The following is a 19,154-nucleotide window of genomic DNA, read 5'->3' as shown; positions in this document are numbered from 1 at the left end:
AAGTTATCAGTTCCACGGCGGTTACTCACCCAGAGCACCTGCAGCTCCTCAAGGGTGGGATGGCCGTGCCAGTTATCCAGCGAATGACAATTTCAGTGCGTCCCGTGAGCGTCCCATCTGCTTCCAATGCGGTATTCGCGGACATGTCGCCAGATTTTGTCCACATCGCCGTCGCACGTCACCACCGTCGTATGAGCGACCACGCACTTTTTATCGACGCAGCAATCGCCACGGTGATGGGACACGCTGGCCTTCTGACTCCGATGGCAGGACAAACCACCAGGCGAATTAATGCAGCGACTCACCAGCTTCTGTGCGGAGCTTGACGCCTCCGCCTTCACGCCAGCGCAGGTCTCCATCCCCGCGACGACGTCTGACGTCACCGCCGCCGGGAAACTAGGCGGCGCGACCAATGGAGGTGAGGTCGCCAGTCATCTTCAGCTACACGCCCCTATGCCTCCGCCCGTCACCATGTGTTATAACAAGTTTCGTGTTTTAGTGGACAATATTGCTACGTTGGCCTTAGTGGACACAGGAGCGAGTGTCTCCGTTATCAGCCTGGATTTCAAAACCCAACTAGGCCGTAAAGTGATGTTTCTCTGGGATAACGCTAATGCATTTCGTGCTGTGAGTGGAGAGTTGCTCCGACCTATTGGAGTGTGCACCGCGAACATTTATTTCTCTGATCACGTGTATCAAGCCGAATTTTCAGTTCTTGCTCAATCCCCTCACAACGAATTACTTGGCCTCGATTTCCTACAACAGTGCGGTGCCGCAGTTGACTGCGGTACTGGCGAGATTTTCCTCTCTCCTCTTGCCGACCAACCTGCTGCCTGTTCATGCACTCTCCCCGCCATTGAAGATGCTGTCTTACCGGCACGTTCCTTATCCAGAGTTCGAGTTGCTGCTTGCGGTGTCAACGCCGATACATTTGATGCAATTGTTGAGCCTGTGCCTTCGATGGTTGTGAAGAAAAGTGTGCTCGTACCTCGATGCGTCCTCTCTGTGGCCTGCGGAACAACTACATTGTGGGTGTCAAATTTAGCCTCCCAGTCAGTTGTGCTACCCAAGGGTATGCGACTTGCCTCTTTTGAAGTGGATACCAGCCTCCACATAGGCGCTTTAACTGATGACACGTCACACGAATACCGAGAGCACGGGGCTGGCCCCGTTGTCCCTGAAGACTCGTTGCCTTTTCTAAAAATGATAAACAAGTCACTGTCTTCAGAGAAGCGTCAAGCCCTGGTCAGCGTCCTTAGCAAACATGCGTCATTATTTGATTTCGAGCAGAACGCTAGCAAAGTACGCGTTCCAGCTACGCGGGCTCGCCACCGGATCGACACGGGTTCCGCGCATCCCATAAGGCAGAAGCCTTACCGCGTGTCCGCGTCAGAGCGCAAGATCATTGCTGAACAGGTCGACGACATGCTAGCCAAGGGCATCATCCAAGAATCCTCTAGCCCATGGGCTGCGCCGGTCATCCTCGTGAAAAAGAAAGATGGGTCCTGGAGGTTTTGTGTCGACTACCGGCGTCTCAATTCTGTGACGAAAAAGGATGTGTATCCGCTTCCCCGCATCGATGACGTTGTCGATTGCCTTCATTCTGCGTCCTACTTTTCATCTGTGGACTTCCGATCAGGCTACTGGCAGATACCCATGCATTCAGCTGACAAAGAGAAAACCGCTTTTGTGACCCCAGATGGCTTGTTTGAATTCAACGTTATGCCGTTTGGTCTGTGCAACGCACCTGCAACATTTGAAAGATTTATGGACACGGTACTGCGCGGCCTGAAATGGGAGATTTGTTTGTGTTATCTTGATGACGTCGTCATTTTTGGCCGCTCTTTTGCAGAGCACAACGATCGACTGGACATTGTTTTGACGTGCCTTGAACAAGCTGCACTTACACTCAATTCAAAGAAATGTCACTTCGGCCAACGAGAGGCGCTAGTACTTGGACATCTAGTGGACAAGCACGGGGTGCGACCAGCCCCACAGAAGGTCGCTGCAGTTAGCGGCTTTAAATAACCGCAGTCACAGCGCGAACTGAGGAGCTTCTTGGGTCTTTGCTCGTACTTTGGACGTTTTGTGCCCAAGTTTGCCGATACTGCCTACCCCCTGACTTCATTGCTGCGCAAGGATAACCCTTTCATCTGGACAGCAGATTGCGATTCCTCGTTTCGTCAACTGAAGTTCCTGCTCTCTTCCGGACCCACACTTCGTCATTTTGACCCCTCTGCCACAACAGAATTGCACACCGACGCGAGTGGAATCGGCCTTGGCGCCGTCCTCGTGCAGCGCTTTGGTGACGCCGAGCATGCCATTGCATACGCCAGCCGTTCGTTGAGCAAGGCCGAACAAAATTACACCGTGACTGAGCAAGAGTGTCTCGCTGTCGTCTTTGCAGTCCAGAAGTTCCGGCCATATCTCTACGGGCACCGCTTCACGGTCGTTACTGACCACCATTCACTATGTTGGTTGGTTGGTCTTCGCGACCCGTCTGGCCGCCTTGCTCGATGGGCGCTACGTTTACAGGAATTTGACTTTGCAGTCTGTTATAAGAGTGGCCGACATCATGCGGACGCCGATTGTCTGTCGAGGCTCCCTCTACAAACAAGTGAATGTGACGCCGACAATTTCGATGAGTTTCTGGCCGCCATCGACGACACTCTTTTCCCCGACCTGGCCACCTTCCGGCAAGAGCAGCGTGACGACCGCAGCCTGGATGCCCTCTTCGCCTCAGCTGCTCAGCCAACAGGTCACAATGGCTTTGTCATCCAAGATGGCCTGCTCTACAAGAAGAATTATGCGGCTGATGGTGCCCGTCTCCTCTTAGTGGTCCCTAAAAAATTGAGAACCCACGTGCTCCGTGCTATGCACGACGACTCGACCGCAGGGCACCTGGGTTTCCCCAGAACATGTCACCGCATTCAGGGTCGATTCTACTGGACCAGTATGCGACGAGATATAGAAAAGTATGTGGCCAGTTGTAACAAGTGCCAGCAATTCAAGCGCCCTAATACTGCTCTGGTCGGACTCCTTCACCCTGTAGCGCCACCATCATCTCCTTTCGAAATGGTTGGAGTGGACCTTCTCGGCCCATTCCCGCGCTCAACAAACGACAACCGCTGGATTATAGTCTGCGTCGACTATCTGACGCGTTATGCTGAAACCGCAGCGATGCCAACGGCCACGGCTCTTGATGTTTCGAGTTTCCTCCTGTCCTCTGTTATACTCCGTCATGGACCACCTCGTGTTATTGTGAGCGATCGCGGTCGGCAGTTCGTGGCCGACGTAGTCGAAGAGCTGTTGCGTCTCTGTGCTTGCCAGTTTCGCCACGCGACCCCGTATCACCCACAGACAAATGGTCTCGTCGAGCGCACTAACAGAACTTTGACCAACATGCTTTCGATGTACGTGGATTCCAGGCACAAGAATTGGGATGACATCTTGCTGTTTATGACATACGCCTACAACACCGCAAAGCATCAAACTACAGGCTACAGCCCTTTCTATCTTCTTTATGTTCGATCACCCCACTCCTTCCTTGACACCATTCTACCTTTTACTCCTCATACGGACTCTTCTATTGCCCAGACTCTGCCGCGCTGAGGAAGCACGCCGCATAGCTCAGCTCCGTACGTTGGCGTCCCAAGACCACTCCAAGATCCGCTACGATTCACGACATAAGAATGTGTCATACGACAAAGGGGACATTGTATGGCTTTGGACACCACTTCGCAAGCGCGGCCTGTGCCAGAAGTTTCTGGCCCGTTACACCGGGCCTTTCGTCATCACCGATCGTCTAAGTGATGTGACCTACTCGATTGCTCGTCTCGTGTCCAATGGCTACCGGTCTAAGAAGACGCAGCTTGTTCACGTCGCTCGCCTGAAACGCTGTCATCCACGTGACTCCGAGTGGACGTAACAGTTACTCGCCCAGCGGGCTTCGTCTGAGAAGAGAGGAGTGTTACGCTAAAGCTACGAAAAGGACTGAAGAAGAGGAGAACGAAGTGCACTTGTCTTGGTAGCGGCTCGGTGTCGGCGCGGCCCCTTTTCATCAATCCATCTGTTAAATAAACACACCCCATCGTAACAATATTCTGGGGTTTTGCATGTCAAAACCACGAGATTTGATTATGAGGCACGCCGTAGATGGGGGGCCTCCAATTAATTTTGATCGCCTGGTTTTCCTTTAAGTGCTCCCCAATGCAGGGCAAAAAGAAAGTCTTTGCATTTCGCCCCCGCGGGGATGCAGCGGCCGGAAATCGGACCCGCGACCTCACGCTTTTCAGCGCAACGCCAGAGCCGTTAAGCCACCGCAGCAGCTTTTTCGTGCACCTCACTTACTAGACAATTTCCTTCAGTGGGGTTGCCCGCAACCATATGCCGTCATGGTCAGGAGGAGGAGGAGGAATAAACATTTATTGCGGAACCAGCACTTTAAGATGGCCGGGCCTAAGCCTCCCCTGAGGGGACGTCGCGGGCTTGCCTCGCCGCCGCCTCACGGGCGTGCTGGGTCGCCCAGGTTTGGTCGTCGAGGGCGGAGCTCCGCAGAGCCTCACGCAACCTCGACAAGAGGGTCGTGGTGTTAATGTGTGTGTACTGTGCTGGGCACTCCCACAGCATATGCGGAAGCGTAGCCGGATGAGTGCCACAGAACCGGCAGTTGGGGGTATTGTAAACTTCAGGGAATATAAGGTGGAGGCGGGCGGGTGAAAGGTACGTATTTGTTTTGTAGCAGACGCAGGGTGGTAGCCTGCGCCCGGCTGAACTTGGGGTGAGGTGGGGGGAAGGTTCGGCGACTAAGATCTAATGCCTTAACGAGATCGTTATTAGTCAGATTGTCCCTGGTGTCCAACTCGTCTCCAGTGTCTCCGGCGCGGTTGACTAGTCCTCGCGCAATGGAGTGGGTGACCTCGTTGAGGTTGGGGAGGTGTGGGTGGACAGTGCCCGCGTGGGCTGGGATTCATGTCAGGGAAATCATGCTTTCTTTACAATGTGGTGCCTGGCGGAGGATACGAAGAGCTTGAGGAGAAATAAAGTCTTTGAAAGAAAGTCTTTGCATTTCGCCCCCGCGGGGATGCAGCGGCCGGAAATCGGACCCGCGACCTCACGCTTTTCAGCGCAACGCCAGAGCCGTTAAGCCACCGCAGCAGCTTTTTCGTGCACCTCACTTACTAAACAATTTCCTTCAGTGGGGTTGCCCGCAACCATATGCCGTCATGGTCAGGAGGAGGAGGAGGAATAAACATTTCTTGCGGAACCAGCACTTTAAGATGGCCGGGCCTAAGCCTCCCCTGAGGGGACGTCGCGGGCTTGCCTCGCCGCCGCCTCACGGGCGTGCTGGGTCGCCCAGGTTTGGTCGTCGAGGGCGGAGCTCCGCAGAGCCTCACGCAACCTCGACAAGAGGGTCGTGGTGTTAATGTGTGTGTACTGTGCTGGGCACTCCCACAGCATATGCGGAAGCGTAGCCGGATGAGTGCCACAGAACCGGCAGTTGGGGGTATTGTAAACTTCAGGGAATATAAGGTGGAGGTGGGCGGGTGAAAGGTACGTATTTGTTTTGTAGCAGACGCAGGGTGGTAGCCTGCGCCCGGCTGAACTTGGGGTGAGGTGGGGGGAAGGTTCGGCGACTAAGATCTAATGCCTTAACGAGATCGTTATTAGTCAGATTGTCCCTGGTGTCCAACTCGTCTCCAGTGTCTCCGGCGCGGTTGACTAGTCCTCGCGCAATGGAGTGGGTGACCTCGTTGAGGTTGGGGAGGTGTGGGTGGACAGTGCCCGCGTGGGCTGGGATTCATGTCAGGGAAATCATGCTTTCTTTACAATGTGGTGCCTGGCGGAGGATACGAAGAGCTTGAGGAGAAATACGGCCTTTGCTGAAGTTAGTGACGGCTGAGCGAGAGTCACACGATTTTGTGACAGGTTGGATCTAGAGTGGCCAGGGCGATGGCCACTTCTTCAGCCGTTTCGGCAGTGGGGTTAGTGACGCTGGAGGCGTGGTGTAGGACTCCATCGCGTGTGGCGACGGCCACAAATCGTGTGCGATGGGAATATTGGGCTGCATCAACAAATGTAACGCCAGGTACACGAGCAAGGGCTTTTATGATTGCTCCGGCCCGAGCTTGGCGCCTGGCCCTGTTATATTCAGGGTGCATATTTCTAGGAATAGGGTCTGTGTGGATCCAGCTACGGATGTCAGACGGGATCGGTTGTTTGGGTCCCTGTTGCTGATGGTAAGTAAAGCCAAGCGTAGATAGAATAAAGCGTCCCGTTTCAGTAAGGGTGAGCCGTTCAAGCTGAGAGCGTTGTTGTGCTTCAATGAGTTCGGCAAGGGTGTTGTGAACTCCTAGTTGGTTGAACAGTTCAGTACTGGTGTAATACGGGAGGCCAAGTGCTTGCATGTACACCCCTCGCATGAGGATGTCGAGCTTGTTTTGCTCAGCCCGGTACCACTTGAGGTACGCAGCAACGTAGGTAATGTGGCATATGACAAAGGACTGCACGAGGCTGAGAATGCTTTCTTCTTTGAGTCCCCCTCGTCGGTTGCAGATGCGTTTAAGAAGCCGTAGGGTGTTTTGAGATTGGGCACAGATCTTGTTGAGAGCCAAGGCATTGCAGCCGTTGGTAGAGGTGGTGAGACCGAGGACCCGGATACTAGGGGCGTGTGGTATAGGACTGCCATGTTGAAGGCGTAAGGTGATTCACAGGGTCGGTGTTCAGATTGGTGTTTTGGAGGGCGTCCCCGCTGAATGGGCTTGTAGAGAAGAAGCTCCGATTTAGCCGGCGAACAGCGCAGTCCGGTCCCTTGGAGATAGGCTTCAACCGTGTCAATCGCCGTTTGGAGGGCTGACTCCACTTGACCATCGCTGCCTCAGTACGCCCAGATGGTGATGTCATCGACGTGGATGGTATGGTTGATATTGTCGACTCGTTGTAGTTGCTGGGCAAGGCCAATCATGTCTAAGTTAAAAAGCATGGGAGAGATAATTGAACCTTGCGGGGTGCCTTTGCTGCCAAGGGGAAGCTGGTCTGATCGTAAATCCCCGGCCGAGAGGGTGGCCGTGCGATTGCAGAGGAAGTCACGGATGTAATTGTAGGATCGCTCTCCCAGGTGGAGGTGGGAGGCCTGGTCAACGATAGCTTCATGGGAAATGCTTTAAAAGGCTTGAGTGAGGTCGAGTCCGAGGACGGCTTTCGTGCTACGGGAACGGTCGCTTAGTACTTGATGTTTGAGCTCCAACATAGCGTCTTGAGTAGAAAGGTGAGGGCGAAATCCAATGATGGTGTGGGGATAGATAGAGTTGTCTTCGAGGTGTGTGTTGATGCGTGCTAAGAAGGCGTGTTCCATCACTTTGCCTACGCATGCAGTGAGGGAGATAGGCCTTAGGTTGTTGAGGATAGATGGTTTGCCAGGCTTTGGGATTAGGATAACGTTGGCAGTCTTCCAGGCAGCTGGGATGGCGCCATTGCGCCAGCAATTGTTGATGTAGTCAGTTAGATGGGTGTCCCAGCTATCACGCAGCACGATTTAAAGAAGGACGAACGGCGTTACGCGAAGCGACCTAGTGCGTATTGCTTCCACTACAGTGGAGTAGCCGCCAGTAATTTTTTGTTACTGAGATTTATTTGTTAATTGTAATTAATTATCTAACTCGAGAAGTACTGTCCTAATTATCAAAGTGTCAACGAGAAAATTGTAGGGCAACATGAAAAACTCCCGATACAGCTTTTTGTTGCTGAATAGGTGGCACATAAATGTGTTTTTCCGAGTGTGAAAAGTGCCCGCGAATACACGCAGAATTGCCACGCGACTGGCCGCACGAGGCGCTTTGCGTGTATACGGGAGCTTCTTTCACGCTCGGAAAAACACATTTAAAAATATTTCTCTAAAATAAATCTAACATTAAAACTATTTAATACTACAATTGTTGTGCTCACAAATAGCATTTTATACCATTATATCGAAACATTTTTCAAGAAAAATGCTTAAGAGTGAAGGATGGTGCGCAAGCGATCACATGACACGCCGTTGAGCCATTAACCGTTAACAGGATTGCCTATACCCGCCCCGGTGTTTTAGTGGCTATGGTGTTGCGCTGCTAAGCACGAGGTCGCGGGATCGAACCCTGACCGCGGCGACTGCATTTCGACAGTGGCGTAATGTAAGAACGGCCGCGGTGTGTGCATTGGGGGCACGTGAAAGATCCCCTGGGGATCAAAATTAATCCGGTGTCCCCCACTATGGCGTGCCTCATAATCAAATCGGGGTTTTGGCACGTAAAATCCCAGAATTCATTCAGGATAGCCCATGTAAATCTGGTGGAATATGACTGGCGTTAACGACGGTAGATCAAATTAACCAAGGGTAAGTTTATCCAAGGTTAAGCGGCCTGTGTAACTAGGGCGTAAGCAATTTTGCTCTCTACATCAGTTGTACTTCTTACGTTATACTTCAATTGTGCAATGAAATTATCTTAAGAAGTAAGAAGGATATATCACCGTATGCGTCGGAAGACTGAGTAGTGAGCAGTTATATTAGATATCGCAAATATTACTTGCCTGGTTCTGTCGTTGTTTCGTCTGTAGTGGTGGTCGACACAGTTTCGGGATCTCGACCGGCGTTTTGAAGCCATTTATTGAGACAAGGTAGTAGTATTGCGGGGCACCAGACATGACCACATTGGCTCTGGCCGTCTGCGTACGAATAATCGAGTTCAACAGCTTGTGCATAAAAAAAGAATTTTCGGAAGTATGCCAATTTAATAAATCCGCAAATGAGAAAATCGTCTGCCGGAAAATTGTATTCGCTAACACACGATCTCCAGTCTTATCTATACCTGTCATCGTTATATTTATTTATTAGTTAAAATATTTACTTGTTCGTTATTGTGATTACAATTCTCGGGACATATCAACCCGTTCTTGGTCTGTCCTTTTGCCCGCGCCTAACCTCTTTCATACCAACTTGGGTGACCGGGGAGTCCATTGTGCAATGTGTTGAGGATCTGGCTGCTGTGCGGAGTGAACCGCATTGGAAATGATAACTTGAGTGATTGAGTATTTGACATAAGATGTGTCATTCTTCAATAAAAACTTTCATGCCAACTTCGGTCAGTGAGTACACGCCACTGGGCTTGGGCTGCTCTTGAACGCACACATTGACACCAACTTGGTTCACTGGCAGTGTTGCAACTATTTTTAGTTTTGAGGTGTGATTTTCCAGATCATCAAAAATGACGGTGCGTTAAAATGTGACTGCCTTCAAATTCGCCATGTAAACAGCTGCCCATAAGGCACTAATAAAAAAGCAAATAAGAAATTCTCGTTAATTATTATTTTCAGGGTAACTTTAGCAGCGGCAAAGTATTTCCGCCTCACCGTAGAGGTCATATGCGAAGACAACATTTGTCTCACGGTTATAGGACATCTATAAAACATCTGTATTGTCAAAAAAATCCTGTATGCGGGTTTTATCACAAAATGCGTTCAGAATTCCTTAAACTTAAGTAAACTGAGATCATAAATGATATCTTGTGGATTGCATTTACTATAGAGGTACACATTAAAAAAATTATGTAGTAATTAGACACGTAATTATGCAAATTAGAATAAACAGTTTTTAAGAAAGTGACTAGAGAAATTGTTTCAAGGGGAGACTTGAAAAGTGCTGTTGGAGAAGCTTTCATACGTTTCCGAAAATGAAATAATAAGGTCGCTGCAAATTTTTACAGCGTAATTGATTCCGGCCAGTTTCATAAGCAAAGCGAAAGTGAACAGACGAAGAGCGCGACTATCATGCCCTTAGTGGACGCCCATTCATGAGTGACGTGTCCGGCTGCGCCTCACCGTCAGGAAAACGTTAGGTGACCGTCTTTATCGAACGGCAACCGCGCTAGCTTCATTCAGGGCCAACGGATAGCGCGCAAAGTAGCATATTAATAGCGCCCGAGCAGCCATGCGAAGAAGTTGGCACGTTTAAAATGGTGAAGCAAGGAACATGTAGTGGACCAGTATTGAAAAATGGTGTGATGTAACATTGCACAATCACAGCCCGAAATTCATAAAACGTGCGTCATAGAACACAAACGTACGTTTCAGAGACCTATGGGCTTGCTGGGCGTATGATGGGGGCCGAGGACGCTGTCTCGCTGAATCTTTGTGGAAAGATGCCTTTAGAGAGCTGCTGAGCATGTCAAAGATTGCGAAGAATCGCGTTGAGCAGCTCTCCGAGACCGCCGACGCTGGACAGTAACGTGATTGTCCCTCGGAGCTCGAGGCTCGTGGTGGAAGGGATCTGAGAAGCTGTGGTAGCGGTTCGAATCGCGATAGTTACGTGTTAAGCCTTACAAGCCCGGCGTTGTCGTTAACAGGAAAGATACTGTTAATGACACGTTCTGCGTTTTCTATTAATTCGACTCGGCCCTCTGGGGCTTCAGACTGTCGAATAGCGTTTGGGGAAATTGCCAGCTCTACTAACAGGAATGATAGAGAAATAAGAATACGCAACTTAGACACTTCTGTGTTCGGCGTTTTGGTGCTTGGCTGTAGAAAAAGAAAGCAATCTACGTATCCCCAAATAAATATTTGTCGTAATAAGATTATATCATTTATTATGCGCAATTGGGCTTTATAAAGTTTAGGTCTACAGAACGTGTACTTCACGAACAAATGCAATTATTTTTTTTTCGCAGATAAACGGCAGTAAGTGTTGCGTGGATTTCACCAACTATTCCAAAACGTTTACTCTAAATATTGCTTGAAGGTTGCATTATAAGAGGACCCGTCATGGTTGCTCAGTGGCTATGGTGTTGGCTATGGTGGCTATGGTGAGCACGAGGTCGCGGGATCTAATCCCGGCCACGGCGGCAACATTTCGATGCCGGCTGCTGGTGTAGAGTAAAGCGTTCCGGTGATCCAGAAAGTAAATCAAGAGGAATCATATCATAAGTGAGGCTAGTCAGGGGAATTGCATCAGGCAACGTAAATAAGTAAAGAAAGACGTTACGTCGTGGTTGATATCATCAATTGATATCGCTGATGCGAGTACGTGGCATAGGGAGCACGTGGAAGGTTGAAAAATGGGTCCCTGAATGTTGCGCTATTCGCACAAGATGCTGGGACAGACCTACTCACTAAATTCACTGTTTGAAAAGAAATGTAGCGGACCGTCTGGAGGCTGTGAGTCAAACGTTTCTCTAAATTAGAGAGTGAGAGAAAGGAAAGGCAGGGAGGTGAATCAGGTTGTACCTGGATTTCTATATGTATGCTACAGGAGCCGGAAGCGGGCAGAAAAGGAAAGAGACAAGGAAAGTAGCAAAGCTGTGACCTGGGGTAATTGGTACATTGCAAAAAGGATAAAAAATCAGCAGAAACACACGAGAGGCCAGATTAAGAAGACCACAGGAATAGCTGGAACTTACAACTCAAAGAATGACACCTGAATTATGAAATGTACCTGTCGGCAGGCCACATGTAGCATGCGCAAACTACCATCGCAAGAGGTCAATTTCATGGTCTACATATAATTAACAGTGACACTAAGAAAAGGGTTAACAAGTGTTACGCGCGCACACACGTAACAGCATTCATCGCGCATTAGGAGGCCTTATGTCGCAGTCTGTGCAGCGGAACCAATAGGCGTGAAGCGGCGAGACGACCCAGTCGAAATCCATTCCCGATGCTGCTGGAATATACAGGCATAGTCTCGGAGCTGTGTCCATAGTGTGTGTGCGTGGTAGCCCAGGTGAGCTCCAGCAATGGTGTTGATGTAACCCGGGGTCGTTGCTTGGAGAATTAGGATGACGTACGAAGCAGGCTTTGTAAGCGGCGCTAAACGTGGAGCAGTTCATCATAAACGCCGATATGAATACTTCATACTAATCTTTAGCTGGTTAATCTAGGCCGCTGACTTAACGGATTTAAGATCAAAGGTGAAAGACGAGTGTTGCAAATAATAATAATAATAATAACAATAATAATAATAATAATAGCTTCTTTATTACTGAGGAGGTTACTTACCTGGTTTTCTTTCTTCCAATAACATCGTTAGTTCGGGATCTATGGGGGCGTCGTCCAGGTATGTGTTGTATTCTGGATTTGCAACTTCAGAGCACCACTCCTTCACACACCTGTTATTGCATTCTGCAAGAATCGATAATAATCTATCATTGCCACTGCTTCCTGGAAACTCTGTGTCAACAAAGAAAGTTTTGCAGCAGTGGCATTTCTAGCATGGTTGTCGAAATGTTGTGGACATAGGCAGCTCTTTTGTGTCGCCGAAGATAAGACTGACTGGTAGGTATCTTGATGTTGACCACGCTTAAAATTGCACTCGTTTTCAAACAAGCTTTTCCAACTCAGCGTCAATGTGTGTGTGCTACGTAGTTGTTAATACACTGTTATACACATACACTGTGTAGTACACAGCGTATGAAAGACTGACAGAAGGGACAAAATGAAGCGCTGGCTATTAACCTTTCTATTGACAAGGACAAAAACGCACAAGGTCGGTCCCCCGCTCACGCGTCAAATTAAATATACATATTTTTACGCGCAAGCACCCAGCCGGCGAAATTATGTTTGTTGCAGCGAGGGACGCGAACGCCGGAGAAGCAGAGAAGCGCCGCGTTCGCGCCCTTTCCATTTTTGCTTCGACGCTGCGGTGCTCACTGTGCATGTTCGCGGCGTCTGTTCTTTGAATGCGAAGTAATATACCCTTTCCCTGCGGCACACCAGGCGTCGCACCATCGCGTTCAATGTAGCGTCCGCGACCACGTTCAAGCTCTTTCCGTTTGTGCTTCGACGCCGTGGTGCTCGCTTTGCATGTTCGTGTCGTCCATAGGCTTGTACGTAACCCGCGTTTACGAATTTGGGTATGCTTTGCCAGTTGATCACGTGGCACTTGAATTTAAAGTTAATTTCCCCGGTGTGTACATCATCACGAGCCTATATTTAGTGAAGCGACCTGACCAAGAAGAAGAGGGAAACAGAGGAGGGAGCGCCAAGGAGGAAATATTTCGCAGTTTCACCCGAAAGGCGAAGCATCAATTGCGATAGAAACTTAGTCGAGAGCTATACGGAGTAAGGATAGTAGTTTTATCAGGTGTATGTCGCGTGTCACCGATCTCGGGGGCGTGCGGGTGTTATAAGAGATGGAGGGGGAAAACGCATGTCGACATAGCAAACAGATTTTTTAATACTAATACAACCTAGCTTGTAAACCACATCAAAGTCAGGCAACCCCGGCCTACGTCTGCGACGCTACGAAAGAGAGTCGTCTTACTGCGCCCGTCGTCGCAGGTATGTTCCGGTCTGAAGCTTGTCGGCTCTTTTCCCAAGAAGTCAGTGCTCTTGTCAATGCTATTTTCGTTGCCTTGCCGTCGCCAGGTCGCATCGTTCGTCTTCCATGTCACGAACTTCTTCGTGAGTCCTGACGTGGCGTCCCGAGGAATAGAGAGTAATAGTTGAGCGGCTCAGCGGGCCAGCGGGCCCAGCGAACGAGCGGAGACGCCAACTGCGCATGCGCGGCCCGCTGGGACATCCAGCGTGTTCACGGAGCGCGCCGCTCGCCCGCTCAATTCGTCTCTTCAGCGGAGCGTGCGCAGCGGACGAGCGTGCGAGCGTTTTCAAGAAGCGGCAGCGAACGCGAACGTTCTTTTCGCATAATATTTATTTTCTTTTTTTAATATTTTTCTTTTCTTTTTTTAATATTTCAAATAATATTCTTTTCGCAGTAACTTCAATTTTATTCGGCAGGTAACGCAGCAAAGTCTCTGCTTGATCGAGAGTAACTTCAACCATGTTCAACAGATGGCGCAGCAGTACTATCCGCTGAAACGAGCGGGGCGTCGCTCCGCTGTCCTCTCCGCTCCATCGCTGGGCCCGCTGGCCCGCTGAGCCGCTCAACTATAATATCGAACGTGCCGGTCTGCCGCAGAAGAGGGATCCTCTCTGGCGTGCGCGGTGCAGCCGTGAGAGGCTGCAGCCAGTCCAGGAGCCTCGCCCGAACTTTGCCGAGGTCGACGGCCACACCTTGGACGTCCAACGTCACGGACTCAGTCAAACCCCCAAGTCTCCCGTCTTCAGCGCGTAGTTTATAATGCCACCTTCCTGGCCCGGAGCCACGTCGATAATGGTGCATCCAGACGAAGGACCGAATCCGGATTTGCAGGGCCGGACGGTGCGTCACGTGACCTCACATCAGCGATTTGCCTCGTCCGCGCCTCTTCCGTGAGCCGCGCGGACGGATAATTCCAAGCCGTTTTTCACATCCGGATTCTGGCGGGGGAAAGCCGCAGCTTTAACTTATAAACACGCACTGTCTGGCAACCAGTACACTTCTCTCCTGCTCAAAGACAGCTGCATTGCAGTCAGTGCTTCATAGCTCCTGGTTTCGTTCAATTCTATGAACAGTGAATTTGTGCGATGACGCAGCCTTTTATTTCATTCACATCGTGGAAGAGTTTCCCACTTTGTGGGACGTCAGCCGTTCAGATTATGCGGACACCGTCACAATCAGGGAATAGTGACTCTCTCCTGCAATGCAAAAAAGAAATCTCAGTCAACTGCTCGCTAGCAGACTACAAAAAAAGTAGGACGTCTACGAATACATCTGATATCTGGTTGTTTCAGAGCCGTAAATAAATACAGTATCAGCGAAAACCAATCACACTCAGTGGTGCAGTTAAGTGTAAACAGATCAATATTATCTCATGCATGTTTATGCAGAAAGTCGGTGCCGACAGCATGGCCATACAAAACTTGTGTGCACTCGTGATACCCCTTCCACGCGAACCCTCTGGATCTGCATTGGATATTTAGGGCGCGATTGAGCTTGTACGCTACCACACGAGCGCGCTTGAAGACACTTGTGTAACGGCCTTCGATCAGCACCAAGCTCAGTTTTCAACCAATATACATTTACCACGGCGCTCTCCGTAATAACTTGGAAACGTGTGACACTTTCCTGAAGCAAGGTACCGCAGTGTGAACTGCAAGCGTGGTCCGCCGATATAGAACGGCGCATAACGGTATCCTCCCTTCGAATGTGCGCGGGGCCCCACGCGCGACAGCACTTGCAGAAACTGCTCTCTGCTTACACGAAGCAGCCTCCGGTATTCGTCGACGGTCGAGGTCAGTCTTCAGGTGCTCTTCGTAGAGCAGGTTTTGGACCCCCACTTCTTTCCTTCCCATCCACACTTTCCGCCAACAACGCCGTTTTCGTGGAAACAAATCAAAGTCCTCGTCAATCTCTGACAGAACAACAGCCATCGCGGCCAAACGTCGCTTTTTGCTGGCCTCCATTTTGTAGGAAGGAACTCTCAAACCAGTCTATTGCTAGCCAGCGCAGAGGCTGCGGTCGAGAGTAATCCGGCTCGGTTGCGCTGTCGTCTGCTAGGGCCTCGTCCGCCGTGTGGATGCGCTTGCAGCCGGACGGTCCGTGGCATAGTCGTCCGCGTCCGCTAAAAATCCGGATTCGGTCCTTCGTCTGGATGCACCATAATCACCGGACAGCACCGTTCCTCCCTCGATTACGCCTCGGGTCACGCGCCTCGAGGGCTCGTGCCGTTCCGAACGCCGTGCTTCTCGTGCTCGTCTTCCTTTTCGCGCCGCAGGCGGCCTCTTACATATGACACTGTATTAATTTGGACATGCAGCAGCACCAGCAACGCGCAGAACTGTTGTCGATGCCGTCGCCGTTTTGTCCACGTTCGCACCGAACGCGCGCGGCGTTGGTGACTGTTGTCAGGGCCTCTGGGGGTGGCTCGGAGGTTTTCGACGAGATCAGAACGGGAAATTCGTCGAGCAGCGTCGGAGGTCTTTACCACCTTCTCGCCTCACAACGTTTTTAAATAAATACGCATTTGGTGCCGCAGCTACACGTCGCCTCCCCTCCCTCCCGTCCCCCTACGGCCTTTCGCGCGACGGAAGAAGTCGCGTTTGCTCTCTCTCTCTCTCTCTCTCTATATATATATATATATATATATATATATATATGGTGATTGTAACGGAGGGAAGAGACGCCTAATTCGGCAGCCCTGCAGGGAGCACAGCGCAGAACGCGCGTTTGTTCTCCACCGTGCGATCGCTCCCCGTGAAAGCGCGCGTCCCTCGCGCCCTTTCACTCGCACATACAGCGTCCGGCACGAGCCGACGATTTCATCGCGTTGACGTCATACGGAACCTCACGGCGATGGCGACGACCACGCCGACGGCAGGAATCCTCTTTGAGTGTCCATATAATTGCTATCGCAATAAAAAGAAGTGTCGAATGGCGATGTGCATCAAATTTGTTCTGTGTAACCATGTACAATACCACTACATATTTTGGCGCAGCCCGCAATAGAGACGGTAATGTGAGTGACATTCTTTACTGAAGATTGTGGTGGCCGCTTGGTTCTCAAGAAATGCCAGGTGCAAGACGAATATGCCCTCGACCTTCCCGAACACGTAAGCACAGGTGAGCTCGTCGGCATTGTCTTGGCTGAAGACTCTATTTAGTCCAAGGAACTTATCCACAAAAGGTCAGCAAAAGTAAATCTACCGGAACCCTTATTCGGTGAACTTGTATTGACGCGGCTGCAGACGTGCTGTAGCAATAAGCCATTTGACGTGCGTTCAGCTATTTGACTTATGGTAGACACAGCAGCAGCAATGGTAACAGCAAAACAAGCTAATAAAAAAGTTGATGTCAGCAGTGAACCTTCGTGAGAGTCGTCGTTGCGAAAGTGCACAGCCAGAGATATTCGTTGACTCCTCTGACACTCCTGAAAGTTGTATATATATATATATATATATATATATATATATATATATATTGCGACGTAGCGTTTACAAGACCTTTAATACGCCCCGAAGACGCGACGGACCGATCACACTCGAAGCACAGATCAGTCTCAAAATGAGTCCCCACAAGCGATGAAGACGACGAAGCCGATGAGATGATGAGCATGTGCAGCCAACGAAGAAGTCACTAAGAAATGCCCACACTAATTTCCCCCACGTGCAAGCGGCCAGCCTGGCCGCAACTTAAAGGGACGGCGAACGCCTGGTGAAAGGCTTCATGCGAGAGACGTGGACAATCTCGGCAGCGCGACAGCGACGATCAGTTGGAACCACAATAGGTTGAACGCGATAATAGATAACACTCTGTATGGGCCTATGAACCGAAACTGATACTTTTCGCATAAGCCAGGAGTGCGAACTGGAGTCCGGAGTAGCACTTCATCGCCCGGGCGGAAAAACACTGCGCGGTGGGATGCGTCATAGAGGTTCTTGCGGTCATGTTGCCTTGCTTCAGTGTTGATGCGGGCGAGCTGGCGACAGTGGAGGAGGCGTGATATATATTGTTCACAAGAGGATGCAGCTAGAGTGACCGGGGCGGAGAAGAAAGAGACGTCAAGAAAAGAAGAGGGCGAACGGTCATATACGAGGTACAATGGCGAGTAACCAGTTGTGCGTTGTACGGCGGTATTGTACGCAAAAGTCACGAATGGCAAAATTGCGTCCCAGTTTGTGTGGTCTTGTTGAATGTACATAGCTATCATGTCGGAGAGCGTGCGATGAAAGCGCTCAGTCAAGCCGTTGGTTTGAGGGTGGTACCGGAGGCTCGGAGCAATTATTCTACAATTTGTGAAAGGCCACGGCCACGGTCACTAAGGATGACACGAGGAGCACCGTGACGCAGGATTAATGCTTGAAGTATAAACGCGGCCACTTCAGAAGCCGACGCCGAAGTCACGCAACCTGTTTCGGCGTAACGTGTCAAGTGGTCGACGGCTGTCACTATCCATCGATTGCCGGTGAGAGTCGTGGGAAGGGGACCATACAGGTCACTGCCAACGACTTCGAATGGTGCCGACGGACACGGGAGTGGTTGGAGCTCTCCGCTTTGACCTGATGTGGGTAGCTTTCGAAGCTGGCAAATGGCGCAGGAAGCGACGTACCGCGCTACACTTGTGGATAAGCCAGGCCAGTAGAAGCGACCTTTGATGCGGTCGTACGTTTTCTGGAAACCAAGGTGACCAGCTGTCATGTCGTCGTGATAGGCCTTAAGGACATGCGCGCGAAGAGAGCGAGGTAGAACAGGCACCCAGCGTTGACCGTCAGGGTGATAGATATGGCGGTACAGGGCGCAGTTGTCGAGCCTGAATTGCGTCAGCTGTCGACGAAGGCGGGCGTTGGGCGGTCGCGAAGTTCCCTGAAGGCGGTCTATGATGCGTCGACAGTAGGAGTCAGCGAGTTGGTGAGATATGAGCGATCCATGATCATCAGAAGGAGTCTGGTCAAGAGCGGTTAAAGACAACACATGCGGAGAAGGACGGTCCGAAAGCTTGTCGCGGAAGGTAGGAGCAGAACCATGGCATGGCGTAGTAGGAAGAGGGCAGCGAGAAAGCGCATCTGCGTCCTGATGCTTTTTACCACGCTTGTAGATAATAGTTAAGTCGTATTCTTGAAGACGGATAATCCACCGACCAAGGCGTCCAGACAAGTTCGTGAGCGTGGAAAGCCAACATAAGGCGTGGTGGTCCGTAACAATGGTAAAATGGCGGCCCTGAAGATAAGGTCGAAACTTCTGTACCGACCAAACGACAGCAAGGCACTCCTTCTCAGTGATGGTATAATTCTTCTCGGTGTGTGTCAGTACGCGGCTTGCGTAGGCGACGACCCGCTCACGTAAAGATTCATCTCGCTGTAGGAGAATACCACCGATGCCATGACCACTAGCGTCCGTATCTAGGAGTGTGGGTGCGGTTTCATCGAAAAGGCGAAGTACTAATTCAGATGTGAGGGAGTTTTTAAGATGGGTAAATGCTGATTCGCATTCGGGAGACCACTCAAAGGGAACACCCGACCCGAGTAATTTGTGCAACGGGGCAGCTATTGAGGCGAAGTCACGTATGAAGCGGCGAAAATAAGAAGCGAGACCAAGGAAACTGCGCAAATCTTTGGTCCGTTCGGGGCAAGGAAAGTGAAGAACCTCTGAAACCTTATCGGGATCAGGACGAATGCCGTCCTTGCTCACAATGTGACCCAAGACCTTAATTGTCTTGCTGGCAAAACGGCACTTTTTCGTGTTTAGCTGTAGCCCAGCGTTGGCAAGGCACGTGAGAACTTCGTCCAGTCGTTGCAGGTGTTGAGAGAAGGTG

The 19,154-nt window shown here is 50.5% G+C and overlaps 1 protein-coding gene across 2 annotated transcripts in view; it reads right to left on the bottom strand.

Moving 5' to 3' along the window:
* LOC125943852 (uncharacterized) overlaps positions 1–19,154 on the bottom strand; it is a 378,186-nt gene that overhangs the window by 37,600 nt on the left and 321,432 nt on the right. The window contains exon 4 of one of the 2 annotated variants that reach the window (XR_007465941.1): positions 8,564–8,700. The exons of the other annotated variant lie outside the window; for it this stretch is intronic. The gene's annotated coding sequence lies outside the window, so the exon portion shown is untranslated. Of the gene's footprint in view, positions 1–8,563; positions 8,701–19,154 lie in introns of those variants that run through there. 2 annotated transcript variants of the gene reach the window in all.

This window comes from Dermacentor silvarum, chromosome 3 (assembly GCF_013339745.2).
Source record: "Dermacentor silvarum isolate Dsil-2018 chromosome 3, BIME_Dsil_1.4, whole genome shotgun sequence".
Classification (NCBI taxonomy): Eukaryota; Metazoa; Arthropoda; class Arachnida; order Ixodida; family Ixodidae; genus Dermacentor; species Dermacentor silvarum.
Note: the sequence above shows the minus strand (reverse complement) of the source record. Positions and strands in the feature narration are given on the sequence as shown.